A 21,971-nucleotide genomic window follows, 5' to 3' on the forward strand; every position below is an offset into this window, starting at 1 on the left:
TGGAAGACCTCCAAAGAAGGAAAGTCGCCAACTTCCCAAGGCAGCACTTGTGGATAGCTGTAAGCTTTATGGAGTTCTTCTTTTTATCAAGCAGAAATTGGCCTCTTTCTGACTCCTCCCCTATGCTCCAAGTCCTGCCTTCTAAGGCCAAACAGAGTAATCTTAAAGCATCTTCCCAACGATAGTCCTTCCGACACTTGAAGACAATTCTCACGTCCCCTGGAGTCTTCTCTGCTTCAGGCTAAATGCTTCCATTTACTTTAATTGATCTTAATATGGCATGGATCCAAGGTTTCTCACCATTTTGGTTGCCCTACTCTGGATGCTCCCTAGCTTTTCAGTCTTTCCTAAAATGTGGTGCCCAGAACTGAAAAGCATGCTCCTGATGAATTCTTACCAGGAGCAAGGACAGTAGACCCAGTATAATGATAATGATGACAGCTAGTCTTTATATAGTGTTTAAAGGTTTCCAAAGTACTGTACATCTGTCAACTCATTTGATCCTCATAAAAAGACCTGGGAAGCATTTTCATTTTAAAGATAAGGAAACTGAGGCAAACAGAAGTTAAGTGACTTGCCCAGGGTCACACAGCTGGTGTTGGAGGTAGAATTAGAACTCAGAAATTCCTGATTCCAATTCTGAATTCTGACCACTGTGCCACATTCCTTATTCTTAGAGGCTATTGCTTCTCTTAATTCAGCCCAAGATTACGTTAACCTTTTTTGGGCTGCCATCTCATACTGACTGACTTCTCTGGAGCTGTCTTCTACTCAAATGCTAATATCTTTTGGAAAGTGCCATCTAACCATCTTGAAGTTGACTTTGTTGAACTCTAAGACATCACTTTTTTTGGTCTGTATTCCCTTACAGATTATTACAGGTTTATCAGCCCTGATGAGTCTCTTGGTGCCACCCAGCCACCTGTCCAGTTCATTAAAGGCATGAACTGCTTGAAGTTAGAATGTTTTATTCTTGAATGTACACGAATCACTCCAGAATGTATCCCCAGGCCCTGTCCACTCCCAGGCCACCTAGGTTTGTGCCTACTCTCTCCTTCAGAGATAGGTGACACAGTGGATAGAATGCCGGGCCTGAAGTCAAGAAGACTCATCTTCCTGAGTTCAAATCTGGCCTCAGACACTTACGAGCTATGTGACCCTGGGCATGTCACTTAACCCTGTTTGCCTCAGTTTTCTCATGTGTAAAATGAGCTGGAGAAGGAAATGGCAACTCACTCTACTATCTCTGCTGAGAAAACTCCAAATGAGGTCACAAAGAGTTAGACATGACTGAAATGACTGAACAGCAATAACCACCAATCTCCTTCAGAGATTCCAGAATTACAAGGTATATTTCATATTCCAATATTCCCTATGCCAGGAATGCCTTATCACCTCTCTCATGTCTTAGAATCCCTAGTTACATTCAAGGCTCAAATCAAATGCCACCTCTTATTTGAGGCCTTTCCTAACCCACTCCTACTATACCCCCCCCCCCCCCAGTTTTTCAGGGGGACTTTTCTATGCCCACAGTTACTCTCTATTTACTTTCTACGTAGTTTGTGTTTACTAATCTATTTACATATTGTTTCTCCCTGGTAAAAATGTAGGCCCCTTGAGGACAAGAACTGTTTCCATTTTTGTCTCCTCTTTGTATCCCGGTCACTCAGCCTGGCGTCTAACATAAAGTGGGCACTTAATAGATTCTCATGGAAGTCAATTCCAATTTGAATTTATCCCTGGGGGTTAAACTAACCCAGTCATAGCCAGGGGAGGAAGCAAATAATTTAAGGGGAGGAGGCCATGAAGCTTCCTGTGTTGATCTCTGTTCTGTGCCTTTGCGACCATTCCCCTGCCCTTGAGAATTGGCTAGGGAAATACTTGTTTATGGTTGTGAAGAGGTTTGACTGTTCCAGCTCAGCCCTTGCTTTGACTTTGTGCATGGCTCATCTGATGTTAAAGCCCAAATACTGTGGGCCTTGGGTAAGTTTCAGTGTGTCGTCAGTCCATGCAGTGTGTCCCACTGCCTTCTGTTTCCTCCAGATTGTGTCTCACTCAGCAGGAGCCTCATGTTCTGTGTGATCACACAGTTAATTCAGCTTTGATTCTATTTCAGAGAATGGGGGGGGGGGGGGGCTGCTGGAGCTTGGGATTGGGAATTAGGGGCAACCAGGATTCTAGGGCTAACCTTGCCACTTCTGACACTTCTGCTTGTATGGCAGTGGCCAGGTTGGGTTCCTTCTCATGGGTCTCAGTTTCTTATCTGTAAAACGAAGGGATTATACATAAATCAATCAATAGTAAATCAATATTTATTAAGTGCTTATCATGACTTTATGCTAGGCACTCTGCTAAGTACTAGGGACACAAGAAGAGGCCAAACATGGTCCTTACCTCAAGGAGGGCAACCCGATAAATCAATACAAAGCAAGTTACATAGAGGATGAATAGGAAATAATCAGCAGGGAGAAGATACTGGAATTAAGAGTGGTTGGGGAAAGCTTCCTATAAAAGTTGAGATTTTAGCTGGGATTTAAAGGAAGTCGGGGAAGCCAACAGGAAGAGAAAGAGAGGGAGTGCATTGCAGGCCTGGCACAGAGAAAATGCCTGGAACCAAGAGCCAGAGTATCTTGTTCATGGGATAGCTAGGAGGCCGATGTTGCTGGATTGAAGAGTATATGGTGAGAAATAAAGTGTCAGAACTCTAGAAAGGGGCCAGGTTATGAAGGACTTGATCTTGGAGGCAATAACAAGCCACTGAAGTTTGTTGAGTAGGGGAGGTGATGTGGTTGGACCTGTACTTTAAGAAAATTACTAGTGGCTGAGTAGAGAATGGATCACAGCAAGGAGAGATGTGAGGCAGGCAGACCCACCAGCAGGCTTTGTACAGTCCAGGTGTGAGGTGATGAAGGCCTGCATCAGAGAGGTGGCGGTGTCAGAAGAGAAGGGGAGGCACATTAGAGAGATGCCGCAAAGGTAAAATCCATAGGTGCTGGCAACAGCTTGGATATTGGGGGGTGAGAGATAGTGAGGACTCCAGGATGGCTGAGGGAACATGGTGCTTTCCTCTATAATAATAGGGAAGGAAGGAGGAAGGGAGTTCAGGGAGAAAAATAATGAGTTCACTTTAGATATGTTGAGTTTAACTCATCTATTGGTTATTAGTTCAGGATGCCTGAAAGCAGTTGGAGATGTCAGACTGGAGGTCAGTCGAGAGATTGAGACAAGATAAATAAATCTAATCATCAGCATAGAGATGGTAACAAAATCCATGGGAGCTGGTGAGATCATCAAGTGAAACAGAATAGAGAAAGAAGAGAAGAAGACCGAGGATAGAATCCTGAGGATGCCCATGGTTAGGGGGCACAGTCTGGGTGGGGATCCATTAAGGAGATGGAGGAATGGTCAGGTAGGTTGGAGAACCAGGTCCTGAAATCTAGAGAGAAGAGATTGTCAGGGAGGAGAGAGTCATCAGTGGAGCCAAAGGCTGTAGAGAGACTGAGGAGAATGAGAATTGAGAAAAGGCCATTGATTTGGCAACTATAAGATCACTGGTGACTTTGGAGAGAGTGGGTTCAGTAGAATGATAGGGCTGGAAGTTGGATTGTAAGGGGTTAAGAAGAGAGTGAGAGGAGAGAAAGGGGAGGCACCTCTTGTAGAAGGCCTTTTCAAGGAGGCAAAGGGCAGAAGAGATATAGGAATTTAGTTAGCAGGGATGGAAAGATCAAGTGAGGATTTTTTTTTCAAAAAGGTGGGAATATGGGATTTTTTTTTGGTAGACAGTAAAAAAAATGAGCTAGTAGACAGGGAGAAATTGAAAATGAGTGATAGAAGGGATGAAAGAGGGGGCAGTCTGTTGGAGGAGATGGGATGGAATGATATCGCTTGAGCACGTTGAGGTAAGCCTTGGTGAGGAGTTAGGTCACCCCATGAGACATAAGGTGAAGAAAGACATAGTGGCAGAAGACACATGAGTGATATGAAAGAAGGAAGAGTTAAGAAGAGGGATAGGTGATTTCCATGGCTCCTTACATTTCTTAAACTTTATGATTTTATGACCTGATGGTCTCTGAGATTGGTTTCTTCCAGTTTTAAAACTCTGTAAGTTTTTATTTGACTAGAATTGTGATTTCTAAGGTTCCTCAGTAGTTTTATATTATTATCCTGAGCAGTGGCAATTTAATGGACAAGTGAAGGTGGGGAAAGACTTACCTTTGCTTGACTAGATAATTCAAGAAGACCCTCAGCATGGAAAATATTGAGTCCATGAAGTTGTTGTAGTATTAGATGAAATTTTCATATATTATCTTATTTTCTCCTCACAGCCTGATGAGGTAGGTATTAGAATTATAGAGCAATAACTTTGAAACTGTAAGAACCCACATTAGGCCACATAGTCCAACTCCCTCATTTTACAGAGGAAACTGGAGTCCAGAGAGATTGCCCAAGATCATACTAGCAGTATGAATCAGAGTTAAAATTTGAACTCCGATCCCCTGACTGCAAACGTAGTGCTCTTTCCACTATACCATATTGCCTCTCTTATTCTCCCCCTTTTTGAAGAGGATGAAATGGAGGTCAGAGAAATCAACTGAGTTACCCAAAGTCCTATAGCTAGAAAGGGGCAGAGCTAGGCCTGTGAACCCAGATTTTTTCCTTTACCCACTAGAGGAAACTGAAGTTTAAAAAAACGCTATATAGTTTAAGCCGTTAAACCTTTGTCTCAGAGTGTTAGAGGGATGTGGCCATGGACTGGGCAGATACAGAATGAGACTTGCTCCAACTCTGGTATCAACCAAAACAGTCACTTTTCTTGTCTCTTTAAAGAGGCTGTGAATACCACATGTCACTTGGTCACACCAGTGATTCCCCACATTTTCATTGTTCAAGGCACTCCTACACATGTTCTAATTCTGTGGCACCCTTAAATGGCACAGGGGGCTGGGGAAGAGAGGAGAGACAGGGAAGTCTTTTCTTTTCTCTTGTGCTCTCTTCATTGTTTTTCTTCTTTCATTGTTCTGACTTCTCTGAAGTCATTCTCTCATCTTCCTCCCCCATATATCCATTCAACCTCTCCCCATGCTTTCCAAAGACTTCTCCATCCCATTCGGCTTCTTGCTGGGGGAGAACGGTAGGAGGGCTAAGGATGACGAATCCCCTCATACTATAGATAACCACAGTGAACTTAACCTGTAAGGAAGAGGGGGAAGAGGTATGGTAGAGAATTTTGATCACTGCCTCAAATTTCAAAGGTTTCCTCTCATCTTCTAAGAGGAATCTTGGATAACTGGCAAAGAGATTGGACTTTGGAAGTTGAGTAGTAAGTCCCACAACATGAGCTCATGGAACCTCACTTACATAGTAGGCCTTGATTATGGAAGCCTGAACTTGGGAACATTTGGCTCCTGAGATTTGGAGATATAGAATGTAGCCTAAACTCTGGTTTTTGTATGAGGAAGGAAGAAAATTTAGACGTGCATATCTGGGTGCTCTTGGCCAACTAACAAATAAACATATGTGTATCCCAACCACAAAGGCCAAAGTTGTCCCTCTGTCTCCTAGCAGTTGTCTGATGTCAAAGCTTCTCCTCTCCCCAATTCCTCCCTTCCCTCCTTTTTATTTGTCATCATCCTGATCATGATTTACTTATTTTTAAGAAGCCAATAGTTTCTTTTAATCTACAAAATGCCTGTGCTTTAGCCAGGACACCAGTGACAGATCCAGTTTTTTATCCCTCCCTAGGATCTGAGCTCTTAACTGTCTTGCATTTAGAAACCACGAGGATAATGAGCAGATGTTTTTCTAATAATGAGAAGATGTGCAGACGCTGACACATGAGCATAGTTTCCAATCCTTAAGTTAATTAGCAAGCTGGGAGCCCAGATAAATAAAGCTTTCCATTTCCTTTTCTGAAGTTTAGAGTATCTGATCTGGAGGCCCTCTTCTCCTTTCTCTCCTCCCTGCTCTCCTCCTTCCTCCTCCCCTTCCTCCTTTCTCTTTCCTCTTTCCCCTCTAAGTTGACTGTTCAGGCTGTAGATTATCTTGACCCCTTAGTGCTGTTTCTTCCCAGTGTTTCCTCCTCTCTCCTCCCCCTTCCTTTCCCCTTCTCCATTTCAGAATTTGAGAGAGGGACAGTATTTAAATTTTTAAGTGTCAGCTAATTTGTTTACTTAGAACTGGTTCATAAACAGCTTACCACATCTGCCCTTCAAAGCTCTGGATCCCCTCATATGATTTAAATGCAGATCTTAAAAATAATAACAACAAAAAACTAATTCAATTATTTTCATGTTGATCGTCCAGTTTGCAGGTTATCTGCCCTCTCCCTCAGGTAATTCTCCTTCCCAGTCTTCTTGGCCACCATCCATTTTGTTGCTCCACATTGACCTCTTCCAGATGTGGGGCAGAAGAGAAAGGGGTAGAAAACTCAATTTTTGCAATTTGCTATTTACTCTTTTGGAAATCTTTATGAATGAAATATGCATATATCTGAGGTCTTGTCCTGGAGGCAAGAAAGATGGCCCAGCAAATTCTCTGTTAATTTTTTCCAGCCCTACCATTCCGGGTTTTTCTGTAGATTTTGTTCTGCATTTCGGAGCTGAGGTTTAACCAATTTGGTCCCTGGGCCGATGGTATGTTTACTGAACATCCGTGCCTGTTGCTAGCTGTACATTGAAACCAGAGACATGTGTTTTTAATAGACTTGTGAGTTTTATTTCTTGGTAAAAATAACAACATTCATACATCCTATCTAGGGAAAAATGAGAAGGGGTGTTTCAGGGGATCTATTTAACTCCTGTCCCCATGTGTCTGTTGTGGGAAACATTCTGTGTTGCGGAGGGACTGGAACAGAATGACCCATGGCCTTATAATTTTGATATTCCTGACTTGTTCACGCGTGCTGTCTGTGGAAAAGGCTGCTGGTCACCAGATGGTTTCTTAGCCTCATCCAAACACACAAGTAGCATCAGCACCAATATTAGCATCTCAGAATAGGAAAGACAATAATATTTCTATTTGTATACAGAAAACCTTTGCCCTATTTGGGAAGAAAGTTGGGTGTAATGAATGACAGAGCAGCATGGTGTCATAGATACAATGCTAATTTGGAAGGAAGGAAAACCTGGGTTCCAATCTCAACCCAGAAACCTACTTGGTGTATAACACTATGCAAGTCATTTAACTTCTTTGGGCCTCAGTTTCCTCATATGTAAAATGAACTAGAACTGAACTAGAAATGACCTCTGAGGTAACCTTCTAGCTTAAAGTCTATGGTCCTATGAGTCAACGAATCTCAGAAAAATTAGAAGAGATCTCAGTTTCCAGCTGGTCTCCCTCATGCCTGAACAAGATGCCCCCCCTACATTCTACCCATCAAGTAGTACCTTCATCCTTTTTTTGAAATCCTTTAGTCTTCCCCCAGCCTGCCAACACAGCATATTCTCCTTTTGAATGTCGTTGCTAAGAATTTTTTTCTATAAACATGCCTAAATTTGCCTCTTTGCAACTTCCATTCTTTGCTTCTAAATTCTGTTCTGAGACCAAACAGATGCTTTAAAAAATCATTTCACTTTTTTTGGGTAAGTCTATCTTCTGTTGACTCAGATAAGGAAAAAGAGGAACCTTGTTCTACTCCTTGGACCTTTGGATGGACTTGGGCAAGTAGATAAAACCCTAGTATTTGTAAAAATTGATGGTAAAAGGGCTTGTAATAGACTTTTTCCCCTTTCTATCTGAATCAACTGAATCATGTCACTTGTTTGCAGGGTAATTTTTGTTTTTGCAATTATGCTTCACTTTACATAATGGAGGTTTTAAAAATTAATTATTTTTTCAATTAACAAGAATTTCTTTTCCCCTTCCTCCCTGCTTCCACCTCTCTCTGCCATTGGGGGGAAAAAAAGGAAAAACCAAACCACAAAACCTTTGAAACAATTTTGCACAGTCAGGCAAAAAAAATTCTTGCAATGGCAATGGCTAAAAACTATTAATATCTCACACTGCACCCTGAATCCATTACCTCTCAGTCAAGAGGTTAGTAGCATGCTTCCTCATCCATCTGCTAGATAATGGTTGGTCATTGTGTTGATTAGCATTCTTTTTCAAAGATGTTTGTCTTTGCAATGTTGTTTTATTTTATGACTTGCATTGCTGGTTCTGCATACTTCATACTACATCAGTTCATACAAATCTTCCCAGGCTTCTCTCAAACTGTATCACCTTCATCATTTTTTACAGCACAACTGTATCCATTACATTCATATACCATGATATATTCAACTATTCTTCAATTGATCGCTCCCTTAATTTCCAGTTCTTTGGCATTATAAAAACAGTTCCTGCAAAGAAATGTTTTTATACCTTTTTTCTCTTTCCTTAATTTGACAAAGAAGTTTTTTTGCAAAGTTTTGTAGGCTCATGAGAAGCAATGTGGAGGACTTGCCTGGAAGCCAAGAGAATCTGGGTTAAAGGTCGGCCTCTGATGTGTGCTGACCGTATGACCTTGAGCAAGTCCCTTAAACTCTGAGTACACTTGATAACTGTCTAATACTATAAGTCATGGAGAAATAGATTTGTAGAAGGAATTTTCTCACTGAGAAATTTCCTTTATCAAAGAAATCAGGCATCTAAGCTTTATCTCTATCCCTAATACAAGATTCTGATTTGGAAGGAAATTTAGATATCATTCCTTGGAAGTAACAAAAGATTTGAACCCAGGTCTCCTGGTGATCTATTAAGTACAGTGAAGCATTCTTTTGTAAAGAAAACGCTTACTTCCTAATTTACCTCTCCTGGGGCAGCTAGGTGGTGCAGTGGATAGAGCACCAGTGAAGGAGTCAGGAGGACCTGAGTTCAAATCTCACCTCAGACACTTGACACTCACAAGCTGTATGACCTTGGACGAGTCGCTTAACCCCAGTTGCCTCATCCTGGGTCATCTCCAGTCATCCTGATGAATATCTGGTCACTGGATTCAGATGGCTCTGGAGGAGAAGTGAGGCTGGTGACCTGCACAACTCTCCCTCACTTAAAACAAAGTCAAGTACAAGTCATGCCATTATTTCTCTGATGGCATCGTCTTCTTCGGCAACGAAGGATGAACACACACCTCTCCTGAAAATGGAGATTTTTCATGTTCACTTGGATAAGTGAAATGTATATTGTATGCTGTTCAGTCCATCAATCATGTCTGACTCTGGCTCCAGAGGACAAAGCGAGGCTGGTGACTCTGTACAGTTCTTCTTCACTTAAATCCAATTCACTTCCATGTCATGGCATCATCTCCCTCTCTTGGTCCTCTTTGAGAACAAAAGACAAACAGCAACCTCTGTAAGTAGAGAAGGAGCTGCCCACTAGGGACCAAACTTCCAGGTGTGCAACATACCTTCTTTCCTCCCTCCCTCCCTCCCTTCCTTCTTTCTCTCCCTCCCTCCCTCCCTCCCTCCCTCCCTCCCTCCCTTCCTCCCTTCCTTCCTTCCTTCCTTCCTTCCTTCCTTCCTTCCTTCCTTCCTTCCTTCCTTCCTTCCTTCCTTCCTCCCTCCCTCCCTCCCTCCCTCCCTTCCTTCCTTCTCTCCCTCCCTCCCTCCCTTCCTCCCTTCCTCCCTCCCTCCCTTCCTCCCTTCCTTCCTTCCTTCTCTCCCTCCCTCCCTCCCTCCCTTCCTTCCTTCTCTCCCTCCCTCCCTCCCTTCTTCCTTTCTTCCTCCCTCCCTCCCTCCTTCCTTCCTTCTGTTTCTTTCTTTTCTCTCCACATACCATATCACACCCTTACCTACCAATGCTCTGCCCAAAGGGAAAGTACAGTTTTTTTATTTTTTTAGGAAGGTACATTTTAATATCTGAAACTTTGTGTTTAGTTTTGTTTTCTTCCAGACCAGCCTTAACCCCAATCACTCTGGTCCCAGATCAAGCCCTCCTTGGTCACTGTTTGGGCCCTGAATTTGACTCAGAATGAATATAAATAAGAATTGTTTCTATTTTGGCCAGAAATGCTGAGAGTATTCCTCTCCCCGATCAAATTTTTTTAGAGGTCATTCTTTGCCTTGTTTTTTTAAAAATTATTTTATTTTATTTATTATTTGTTTATAGATATTTATTATTTATTTATTAAGCCTTAATCACCGAATGGGCTCTGCTTCAGTCAAACTGAGTCCTGTTAAAGATCTTAGCTGGAAAAGGACAAGGTCCCCCACAGGGCCACCGGACCCAGATGGCTCCAGAGGAGAAAATGAGGCTGGTGACTTTGCACAGCCCTTCCTCATTTAAATACAATTCACTTGTATATCATGGCATTGCTTCCCTGATGTCATGATCCTCTTCAAGAATGAAGGACAAACAGCATATCTGACATGACTCTGTCACACCATGGACCAACAATCTGTGGGGTTTTCTTGGCAGAGATACTGGAGTGGTTTGCCATTTTTTTCTCCAGTGGATCCTTTTGTCAGACAATCAGAGGTTAAGTGGCTTGTCCAGAGTCACACAGCTAGGAAGTATCTGAGGCTGGATTTGAAGATCCTTTTGGTTCTGGACCCAACACTCTATCCACTGAGACAGCAGCTGCCTCAAGCCATTGTATACCCCTTCCTTATACTAAGGAGAGGTCAGGTATCAGGTGGTACAGAAGAAATGGCCACTGAGCTTGAGCTCACGTTGTATAAACTGGAGAGGCAAGACACCAGAAAGCGTCTCAGGGGACAATCCTTGTATTGATAGTATGTAATTAAGTGCCCAAATGCTTGGTACAGGAAATACAAGAACTACCTTTGTTTCCTCAACTCCTACTATAGTACTTGGCACATGGTAGGTGTTTAATAAGTGTTTACTGAGTTGAATAAATAATAATGATGATGATTATAGGTAACATTTATGTGTATTTTTAATTATGAAAGGTCAGGAAGGAGGACCATCAGTTTGAGGAAGAGGTGGACCTTCAAAGGGAGGACTGAAAGAAAGGATGATTAGATCAGGTAGAAAGGAGTGAGGCTGGAATTCTAAGCATTTAGAATCGTGCTAGCAAGGCAGGAAGTTTGAGAGAGTGGGTATGGGTGTGTTTGGAGGGATCCAGGAGAGTGAAGCACTTCTGGGAGGACCTTGTAGAGAGAGACCTGCCTGACTGGTCTTGAGGATATTCTACTGGGGAGTAGTGGGTGATAAGTTTGAATAGACATGGGGTTTATTTAAAACAAGGCACACCTACGGTTTACTTAGCAAATTCTTTTTTTCCTCTTGTAGATAATGCAAAGATAATTTTTCGCCTTTTGAGTCTGAATTATCACCACATGTATAATTTCAGAGCTAGAAGTGACCTTAAAAGTTATTTAGACCAGCTCCCTGATTCTAAGTCCCAATTACAGGGCTTTTACTATGGCATTTATATCAGACTGTAACAATTCTTGGCTTTTCCTTGCTTACCTCCTCGCTCTCTTTCCTTGCCTATCTCCTTGTTCTCTTCTGCTATCTAGATGACCTATTCCAATGGAGAAGTTAAAAATGCAGGCACAGGAAGGGGGTGGGGTAAGGACAAACTCAGTTCACTGAGCCACATTGTCTATCCTACACTTATGGGATCTGGGCTTAACCATCAAACTGCTTATGGGAAATGAGGGAGCCTTCTGGGTGTGCCACGTGGCTTAGCATAGCAGAGTTCAGAGCCCGACCCTTATCCCTTCTTTTGGGAATGTTGTCTGGTTGTGGCGATTATTCTGTCCCTGGTCATATACCCTTCAACTCCAATTGAGGTTTGGGATGGAGAGAAATCCTAGTTCAGCTTTATTTGTGGTAAAGGAGGCAGGGATTTTTAAGCAATGGTCCTATATTTGTAAAGTTGTCTGCCAGGTCAATGGTCAAAGGACAATTTTGAGTTCAACTTGAGATCAGAGAAAAAGGCCCTTAGCTCATAATTCCTTTGTCTTGCATTTGAGGAACTCAGTCTGTTCCTCTTTTTAGCCTGAGTTTTTTCAAAGTTGATATGTATGGGCCTCCATAATGGAGGTCAAATAAGTGTGTTGTGGGTGTGTATTTGAAATAAAATGATAGGGGATACTTGAAAGGTTTTCAAACAGCTAAAGAGATTACTGGATTAATTTTGTTCTATCTTTTAAGAATTGAATTTTTGGAGAGGACCTAGGTAAAACGTGTGTGTGTGTGTGTGTGTGTGTGTGTGTGTGTGTGTATGTGTATGTGTATGTGTGTGTGTCTGTGTGTATGTGTTTTAAAGAAGTTATCAATGATTAGAACAAAGGAGTTTTCAAGGGAAGATAACTTTTTGACTCAGCTGCTGTGAAAGCTATTAAATGGATCCAATTCCTTTCCTCTTTTTATTTTTTTAAAGGAAGTTGCTGCCTGCTACAGGGACTAAGGTGTGGAAGTGACTGTTGTTCCTTTTCTAGAGTCCTGAATTAAGAGCTTGTGGAATGTGCCCCTTTGGACACATTTGGAGGAAATCAAGAATGCATAGGCAAAGAATAAACTCAGATTGCAAATACTCTTTTATAATCATAAACGTGTACAGGTGTATAAAAATCAATTAGCAAAATTATCCAGTGCAATAAATTTTAAACAATTCTTTCTTAAGGTACTCGATTCAGTGAGAAAATGCACAATCACTGAGGTAATCACCAAGGTACACCACCTCCCTACAGCTCTCAGCAGCCAGGACAGTGACTGGGACGTGGGAAGGCCAGAGATAACTCACTGCCTTTCCTTCCTTGTCCCTTGTGTTTAGCCCTGTGCCAGTCTGTTTTCAGACTGCATAGGATCTGACCATCCATCTTCTCTGAGACTAGAACCGAAGAAGATCTTGCTAGTTATTCCCAGGGATGAATCAGCCAGCCACATTTAATGAGTTTCTTTTCTCTTTCTTTCTTTCCTTCCCTTTCTCTCTCTTTCTCTTTTTCTTTCTTTCCCTTTTTCTCTTTTTCTTTCTCTCTCTCTCTCTTTCTTTCATTTTTCTCTCTCTTTCTTTCCTTCCTATGTAAACTTTTATTCATTTTAAACTTAAATACAAATTGAGAAAAGAAAAAACATTGCCATGTACTCAGCAGAACATAAGAGAGGAGTCAGGATAAAACAATTAACTTCCATTTCCAGAAGACCTATGTAATTAAAACCACACCTTGTTTTCAAAGCTACCCAGCTTTCCTTTGCTTTCTTCTAGGTTTTCTTCTATTCTTTGTTGCACACTTTTTACTTTATTTGATAAGTTTTTTATGAGGAGAAAAACATGTGCTGACTATGTCAGGATGCTTACTGCTATCCCTCTGGGCCATGATGGGGCCAGGAAGCCAGCAATGACCATGAAAGTCATAAGGTCATAGATTTGGCACTGGGAGAGATCTCAGACACCACTACCATTTTATAGCTAAGAAAACTGAGGCTCTAGGAGCCCAAGGTGGCAGATGGCAGTCAGGCACAGAGGGTAGGTAATAGAATTTGTACCTGGGTCCTCAGACTCTAGAACTAGTATTCTGTCTACAATATAAGGGACTTCTGGCCCTTAGCAGCAGTGAGCTTTTGATTGCGCCCAGGAAGAGGGCCCTTATGATCCTAGGCTTTTCATCTGTGAGTGGGGAAGAAGAGGGTGTTAATAATATGTCTTTGGGAGTTTAGGTGGGCTTTTATAGAAAGAAGTTGACTAGAAGAGGAGATGAGAAATCTATAATGGGGGGTGGACGAATGAGGATGCCCCCATGGCAGCATCTTGCTGAGGTTCCCTCCCATCTGTGTCCTTCCCCTTACTTCCACATACTCATTCCAGCTTCCTGATTCTCTGCTGGGACAGGGAAAGGTGAGAGAACCAAGGAAGCAGCAGGGAGACTGGGGTGGGGGATCAGCCACACAAAGTAGTTTGTATGAATTTAGGGAGGAGGAAAGGAAGGAAGCAATTAAATTAAAGGAAGGAAAAATTATTAAGTGCCTGCTGTATTCCAGGCGCTTTTATAGATATTATCTCATTTGAACCTCACAACCCTGTGAGATAGGTACTATTATTTTACCATTGAGGAAACTGAGGCAAACAGAATTTTAATGACTTGCCCAGGGTCCTACAGCTAGCATGTCTGAGTTAGTGTCATAGTTATATATTATAGTTTCTGAGGTCACACTTGAACTCAGGTCTTCCTGACTCCAGTCTCAGGACTCTATCCATTGTACCATCTACTTACCTTAAGGTAAATCCCAGCTTCATCTGTGTATTCTGCTCTAGCCTGGGGACCTCCACTTTTGACTGCATGTAGGGCCATGGCTCCTTCTGACTGATGCTGAGAAGACTGAGCAGCCTCTGTGTACCAGCCCAGTTCATTCTGTAAAAGGAGAGGCTCATGGTGTTTTAGAGCCAGATGGGATCTTAGAGATCATCTTGCCCCATGCTCTCGTTTTACAGATGAGAAAACTGAGGCAGGAGAAAGGCAAAAGGTCTTGCCTAAGGTCACGGAGCCAGGATTTTGAATCCAGGTTCTCTGAATCTTTAAGGATTTTTCTGGATCTGTCTGTGATTTCCTTGTCCAGAGCCCATGGCTCTCTTTGTAATTCTCCAGCTGCCCGTGGGATGAGAGCGGAGACTCTGGGGTGAGCAGCGGGCCTGACTGGGTGGACTTCTTGCTGATCTGAGGCAACAAGTTCTCCATTCATGAGCCTGAGTAATGGATACATAAGCCCTGTAACAGTTACTTCAAGGAACTTAGTCTCTGAGGGAGAAAACAAACCCATGCCCATTGTATTTATTTTTCCCTTTTAAAACCAGGCACTACTTGGAACTTTTGTGAATTGTGATATCTGTGATTAACTTTCGGTTCTTAAGAAACTGCACATGCCCATTTGGAAGAAAAAGTAATGGTAATTTACATTTATGCAGGCTTTCCAGTTAGGAAAACCTCTACATATTCTGATTTGAGCCTCACAGTCGTTAGGCAATGCAGGGTTATTATGAGGAGTAGTATGCTGTAAGGGAAAAAATACTGGACCTTAGCTGGAGGCCCAGTTCTGTATTTACTCACTGTACGTCACTTGACCTATTTGTGCCTCAGTTTCCAAATCTGTAAAATGGTGCTATAATGAGACATGCTACCTACTTCACAGGATTGTTGCAAGGAAGGTACTTAGTAGAGCGCCGTATAAATAGATACTGTTACAACCATGTACAACATAAAGATGAAAAAATTGAGACTCAGAAAGGGTAACCTACCCCAAGTCACATAGCTAGTATGCAGCTTGGGCAGCTAGGTGGCACAGTAGATAGAGCGCCAGGCCTGGAATCAGGAAGACTTATCTTCCTGAGTTCCAATCTGGCCTCAGGAACTGTGTGAACCTGGGCAAGTCACTTAACCCTGTTTGCCTCAGTTTCCTCATCTGTAAAATGAACTGGAGAAGGAAATGGCAAACTGCTCCAGTATCTTCCCCGAGAAAGCCCCAAATGGGGTCACAAAGAATCATATATGACTGAAAAACAGCTGAGCAACAACTGTATGGCTAGCTGCTTCTTGAATATAGTCATTTTTACCTCCCAGTTCTAGAACTTTTTTTTTTAACTATACCACGTCACCTCTTTTGCTATAGTAGAAGGGCTGGAAAAACGTCTGCTCTAGTAATGTTTTCAGAGCTTCCCTGGCTTGGAAAGAATGATGCCTTCAAGCCCACATTCTGGCTTCAGTGTTCTGTCTGATCATGTCATGGTGAAGGGACATTTCACAGGGAATCAGCAGGGAGTCCCATCCAGTGAGGCACTCAAGGGTACTGCTGAGCTAAGTCTAGTTGGCAGAGCAATGCTCGTGGAGGCAGGTTTGGAAGCCGTTCAGTTCTGATTTGCCACATGTGACCAAACACCTCAAGAGTTAATTATGTTTAGATGCCAGGTGTTTGAGGAGGCTGAGTCAGCCCTGCTACCCCCTGTGTAATCAAGCCCCTTGGCTCTTCTGGATGGATGTAGTAAACACCCACAGCTTGTTGCCAGAGCCAAGAGGGAACATTGGTTCTGTAATCAGGCTACTTCTAGTCTCTAGAATTCCCAGCCTGGACCAGTCTTGCCCCATTCTTTGGCCTCACCCACTCCCTGGCCTTTCCTCACACCTGGAACTGAGTTGGCTCTAGGGACCTTGCCAGTGGATTTTCTTGTTCCAGAATTCAGTGTGGTGTCACAACAGATGGGCAGTCACATCTATTTATCTATTTATTAAACAGTATTTTATTTTTCCCCCAATTGCATATCAGGACAATTTTTAGCATTCATTTTTACAAGATTTTGAGTTCCAAAATTTTCTTCCCCCTTCCCACTTCCTAAAAGAGGTTATACATGTGCTATCATGTAAAACATTTCCATATTAGTCACAGTTGTGAAAGAAGACACAGATCAGAAGGAAAAAGAAAACCATGAAAAAGCATAAAGCCAGTGAAAAGAAAATGTGCCTTCAGAGTCCATCCATCCATATCTAGATGTAGATCGCATTCTCTTTCGTGAGTCCTTTGTACTTGTCTTGCATCAGTGTTGCTGAGAAAAGCTGAGTCATTCACAGTTGATTGTCTCACAGTGTTGCTGATACCGTGTCACATCTATTTATTCTCCCATTTGTATATCATAGGATTTAGAGCTGAGAAAGACCTTTGAGTTCATCTCCCTCCATTACACGGTGCTTCTTCTCTGAACAGGCTGTGCACATGTAATACCGTATGTTATAGCTGTTTTGATTTGGTCTTATCCTTCTACATGACTGTGATCTCCATGAGATGAAGAACTGTCTTTGTTTTTGTGTTGTGCAATTGTTTCAGATTCTTCCTAACCCCATTTTGGGTTTTCTTGGTAAAGTTACAGCAATGGTTTGCCATTTCCATTTCCAGCTCATTTTACAGATGAGGAAATTGAGGCAAATGGGATTATAAGTGGCTGGCCCAGGGTCACACATTTAGTAAGTGTCCGAAGCCAGATTTGAACTCAGGAAGATGAGTCTTCTTGACTCCAGGGCCATTGCACCAATTGCCCTGAATGATCTTATTTCTCTTCCATTACCTAGCACAGAGCTCTGCATAAGGTATGGGCCTCATGGATATTTCTTTTTTTTTTTTTTTTTTTTTAATTTTTCCTCATGGATATTTCTTGAATGAATGAATAAACGACTCCTATCAAGCCTCCAAACACAACTGCCCAGATATGGGACTGGATAGGTGGCCAGTGTGACAACCGAGCCCTTGATTGTCTGCTTCTCTGTACCAGTTGGGCTGGTACATCTCAACAAAAAGAGATTTGGTTGAGTGTTTGTTTTGTCCTCTCTGGCTTCACTGCAATACCTATGTTGCTGAAATGATTGATGTCTATAATTCTTTGGATTTGACTTTTTTCTTATGGTTATGAATCAGTTTGCAACTTCAAAAATGGCCCTGGGGTTGGTCTTTGAGAATCGGTAGTCAGGAAGTGAAAGAGAATGCTGATTGCATGGGAAGCAGTGTGGGAAGTGATGGGGGAGAGGGGTAGGTGGTAGGGGAAACCAAAGGCTTTCTGTGACACCTTGGACAAAACTAGACATCGAACATCTCTGAGCCAGCTCTCTACCTGCCTTGTGGTGTGGAATATTCATGTTTAGTGACAAAATGGGATGTCCTGGAAGTTTGAGTCCTCCCTTTGCCATACTCAGGCTGTGCATCTCTGGGCAAGCCTTTTACTTTCTCAACCTCAGTTTCTTCATCTGTAAAATGGGGATAATAATTATACTAATTTCCTCTAAGGGTGGCCGCAGTGATCAAATAAGATGGTGTATGTAAAGCGCTTGTCACTGTGTAAGTATGAGCTGGTCACATTAGTAGGGATTGGGAACTGAACCTGGGCTTCTTTGATATTGGGAAACCCTTGTTGAGGAATTCCCTCTGCTCCTTCAAGTTGGCCCCTTTTCTGCAACTTAGGCCTCTCATTAATGTTAATATCAATGTTTATCTGCCCAGCGCTTAGAGCTCCTTCCATGGGATGTAGAATTTCACTGTTGGCAAGGAGATTTAGGTCAAATTCAAAGACAGAGCTATAATTAAACTCACCTTCTTGGGTCACTTTATTGCCGTTTTTATAGATTTAATGTGTGTGGGCAGGTCAACTTTTGCAGAAATTTGAGGCTAAAAGGGGTGCACATCTTCTCTCTAGTTCTTTTGACAAGTACAAAATAACCTTTGTGGAAACTAGGGTGGGAGGTGGTGTGGGGGCGGGAGAACAAACTCAATTTTAATATTGTTTCTCCAATTTGTCAGTGACCTGTGATTTAATTGGTGAGGGAGCTCCTTCTTCCTGGAAGGTGACCCAGGCTTAGAGAGACTCAGTGACTTACCCGTGGTCACTCAGCTAACAAGTGTCAGAGGTGGTATTTGAACCCATCCCTGAATCCAGTACAGAAAACATTAGCTATACCATGGTGCCTTGTTACACTTTATTATTGGGCACTCTTTGGGGCATCTGCCTCCCTTTCTGTCCTGTCTCCCCTTCAGAATGGAGACCTTTATAACGATTTCTGTTAGAGAGACTTTTTCCTTCCCTGATGATAAATACACTTGAGATGAATACCTTCAATGGTTTGGCTTCTATAATAACTGTGTGACCTTGAGCAAGTCGCTTAACCCTGTTTGCCTCAGTTTCCTCATCTGTAAAATGAGCTGGACAAGGAAATGGCAAACTACTCCAGTATCCCTGCCAAGAAAATCCCAAATGGGGTCACAAAGAGTCAGACATGATTGAAACAGCTGAACAATAACAAAAATGGTCTTTAAGGTTGTTCAGAGTCCTTTCTAGTCTAGTGATTCTGTGTTTTTTTGGGAATACTCCACAGTTCACAGTAATCCAAATGACCAGAATGGGTTTGTTTTGGTTTTTTTTGCAACTCAAACAATGATGGATGTTTAGTGTAAAGTCTACAAAGTTCTGTAAGTCCTGAAAATGCCACCAGAGACTCATGAAACAGCACTGGTTATTTTCTGTCTCATTTTACTTTTTAAGTGGATTTTATTGTACTGTTCTTTGAACGTTGGTCATCTGAGCAAGGTAGATGTGAAAAAACTCAGTTGACTGGATAACTAATTAATCTGAACACTTCTAATCATTGACTATTTTGGATAACTAGGAGTCTGTCTTTCTGCTTGGTAGGTCAGAATGCAACAGGGCTCAGTGGATTGCGAGTCAGGGCTCTTGAATTCAGACCCTAACTCTGCTACTGATTACCTAGGGGACCATGAGCAAATTACTTCAACTTCCCCATGACTCAGTTTCTTCATCTGAAAACAGAAGGGTTGGACTAGATCAGGGGTGGCAAGTATGATTCTCTATAGATGCCATTTGAACCAGATTAAAATGCAATTGGGAAATATTTAACCAAATAAATAAAAATATATTAGAACTTAGAAAATGTTAATATGTTGTTTTCTAAATCAACATGCAGCCTGCAGGGATCCCTATGTATACAGTTTAGGGGACTTAGGTTCTGAGTTTGATGATCTATCTCCCCTTTCTAAATCTCCTTTTTTTAAAAAAAAATTTTAAAAAATCTCATTTTAAAACAGGAATTATAGAAGGGTAAATCCAAGACTGCTCCTTTTATGTCTTGCTCTCTTGAGTTGCATGACTTTAGGCAAGTCACTCCTGAGGGTAACAAACCTTGGCTTTAATTGATCAGCTTTTGTGTGTCCACTTCTGTGCAAAGTACTACAAGGAGGTTTGAGATAAGTCTTTTCCTCTTTCTTTGACCACTGTGCTTAGGTACACACACACACACACACGTACACACACACATTTTTTTTTCTGCCACCATGCTCTCCTCTGTGGAGACTGCTGTATGTGAAATGTTCTCTGTCCCACCCAGATTCAAGACATCACAGCCCCCCATCTTCTACCAGGTATTGTGGTAATTAATCAGTTAATCTCCATAAAGTGCTTTAAATTGCTTGGAAGAAAAGGGCTATTAATGAGTGGTTATTGAATACTTACTCACATTAATAATATTAGGTTAAGAATTTATAGGGTACTGTGTTTCCCTAAAGAGTTCAGGGTAGTGATTTTCACCCTCTTTAAATCACCTCCCATTTATTTCCTGCCACAGAAAGGAAAAGGTTCTATTAATTGCTATTTAAAGTTTCTAGAAGTAGAGGAAGCACACCAGGGCACTGAGCAGAACCTCTAGGGAGAATTTCCAAGAGGAATACAGAATGCCAAGGCATGAAGGGGTTTGCCACCTGTCCTGGTGGAGGGAGTGCCTCCCCAGTGATGAGATAATAAATCCCCTGTATTTATGTCACAGTCATTTCTGAATGTATTCTCCACCCCTCCCCACACATGGAGATCTCATTTGTAGCAAAGAAAAGCAATTCCGCAAAGCCAGCAGTGATGCTTGGGCTGCGTCTGACAGCAGGCACAGGATTCCACCTCTGGAAGCCCTCACTTTTCTCCTGAAGGGAGGCAGGTGTTCCTCCTCATCTGTCCTTCAGGACTAATGTAGTCATTATGGTCACTCAGAATTCAGCTTCCCTTCAGTGGCCTCGTGGGGGCCACTTGTGTGTATTACTTCCCTCCATTTTCCATCACTTCACACAAGTCTCGACATCTTTCTCTCTGTTTCTCATAGTTGTTATTCCTTATGGTGCAAGGATGTTCCGTTACATCCACGTTCTACAATTTTTTCAGCCATTCTGTCAACTATTTTTAGAGAGAGGAATGAAGCACGGATAGATCAGGGGACTTGCTTCGAATCACATTTTTGGACAGAACTTTGAGTGGGAACTCCTGGATGCCAGTAGTTCTAGTCGTTGTCACTTTCTTCCTCCTCTTCCTCTTCCCCTTCTTTCTCCTCATCTTCCTCTTCTTCTTCCTCTTCCTGTTCTTCTTCCTCTTCTTCTTCTCCTCCTCTTCCTTCTTTTTCTTCTCTTTCTTCTCTTCCATCTTCTCCTCCTCCTTCTCTCTCTTCTTCTTCTACACACACACACACACACACACACACACACACACACACACACACACACACACACAGAAGTTTAAGGCAGGTGGGTGGTGGAAAGTGGGGAGATGAGATTCCAGTTCCTTTTTGACCGCTTCACAAAATTCCAACCCACTGGGTAATTCAGTGCAGCTGGTACGCTTTTCAGGGCATCCTGGAACAGGAATAGCAAGGATATAGGCCTAACATTCCCCAAGACTTGGCCACCCAGAACTTAGCTTAACCACCCACAGTCCTTCAACCTTTCCAACACTCTGTAATCCTCAGGAAGCTAACTGATCCAGATAAAGTATACAATAAATGATCTCTGTGGGTTTCAGACACAGATGAAGTGGACAGAATTTTTCTTTGATCCAATCATGATCCCTTTCTTCTGCCTTCAGCACCCTCCACCAGGGCCCACTTGCTTTTTTGGTTCTTCTAGTCTCCTTGAAACTCGATAGGAAAAGTTCATTTGCATCAGAGTATTAGGGATTTGATGTGTTACCCCTTCCAGGGCTATTTGTATACTGAAAGGACCACAAGGAAAAAGAAATGTTTAGTATAAATGAATGGTGACATTTTAGGCATGGAGGAAGGACACCATCTCTCAGATCATGTTGCATATCCCACTTTAAAACCTGGGTTCAGTGGTCTCTAAGTTCTGGTCCAGCTCTAAATCTATGATCCATGATGAATGTATGATCTGTATGAATATGGGTGCAATGTTGTTATGTTAGGGGTCATCAATGGTGTGTGTGTGTGTGTGTGTGTGTGTGTGTGTGTGTGTGAGACAAGGGGAGAGAGAGAGAATAATTAGTGACACAACTGTATAGACGAGGGGTGTGGAACCTGCAACCTCAAGGCCCTTTTGGTCCTTAGGTGCAACCTTTTGAGTGAGTCCAAGCTTTATAGAACAAATCCTTAAATTAAGGGGATTTGCTCTGTGAAGTTTGAATTCAGTGAAAAGGGATGCACTTGAGGACCTAGAGGGGCACATGTGGCCTTGAGGCTGAAGGTTCCTGACCCCTGATGTAGAGGCATAGA

The 21,971-nt window shown here is 42.3% G+C and overlaps 1 protein-coding gene across 1 annotated transcript in view; it reads left to right on the forward strand.

Annotated features, from left to right (window-relative positions):
• PDZD2 (PDZ domain containing 2) overlaps positions 1-21,971 on the forward strand; it is a 466,470-nt gene that overhangs the window by 17,025 nt on the left and 427,474 nt on the right. The gene's annotated exons all lie outside the window — the stretch shown is intronic.

This window comes from Notamacropus eugenii, chromosome 4 (assembly GCF_028372415.1).
Source record: "Notamacropus eugenii isolate mMacEug1 chromosome 4, mMacEug1.pri_v2, whole genome shotgun sequence".
Classification (NCBI taxonomy): Eukaryota; Metazoa; Chordata; class Mammalia; order Diprotodontia; family Macropodidae; genus Notamacropus; species Notamacropus eugenii.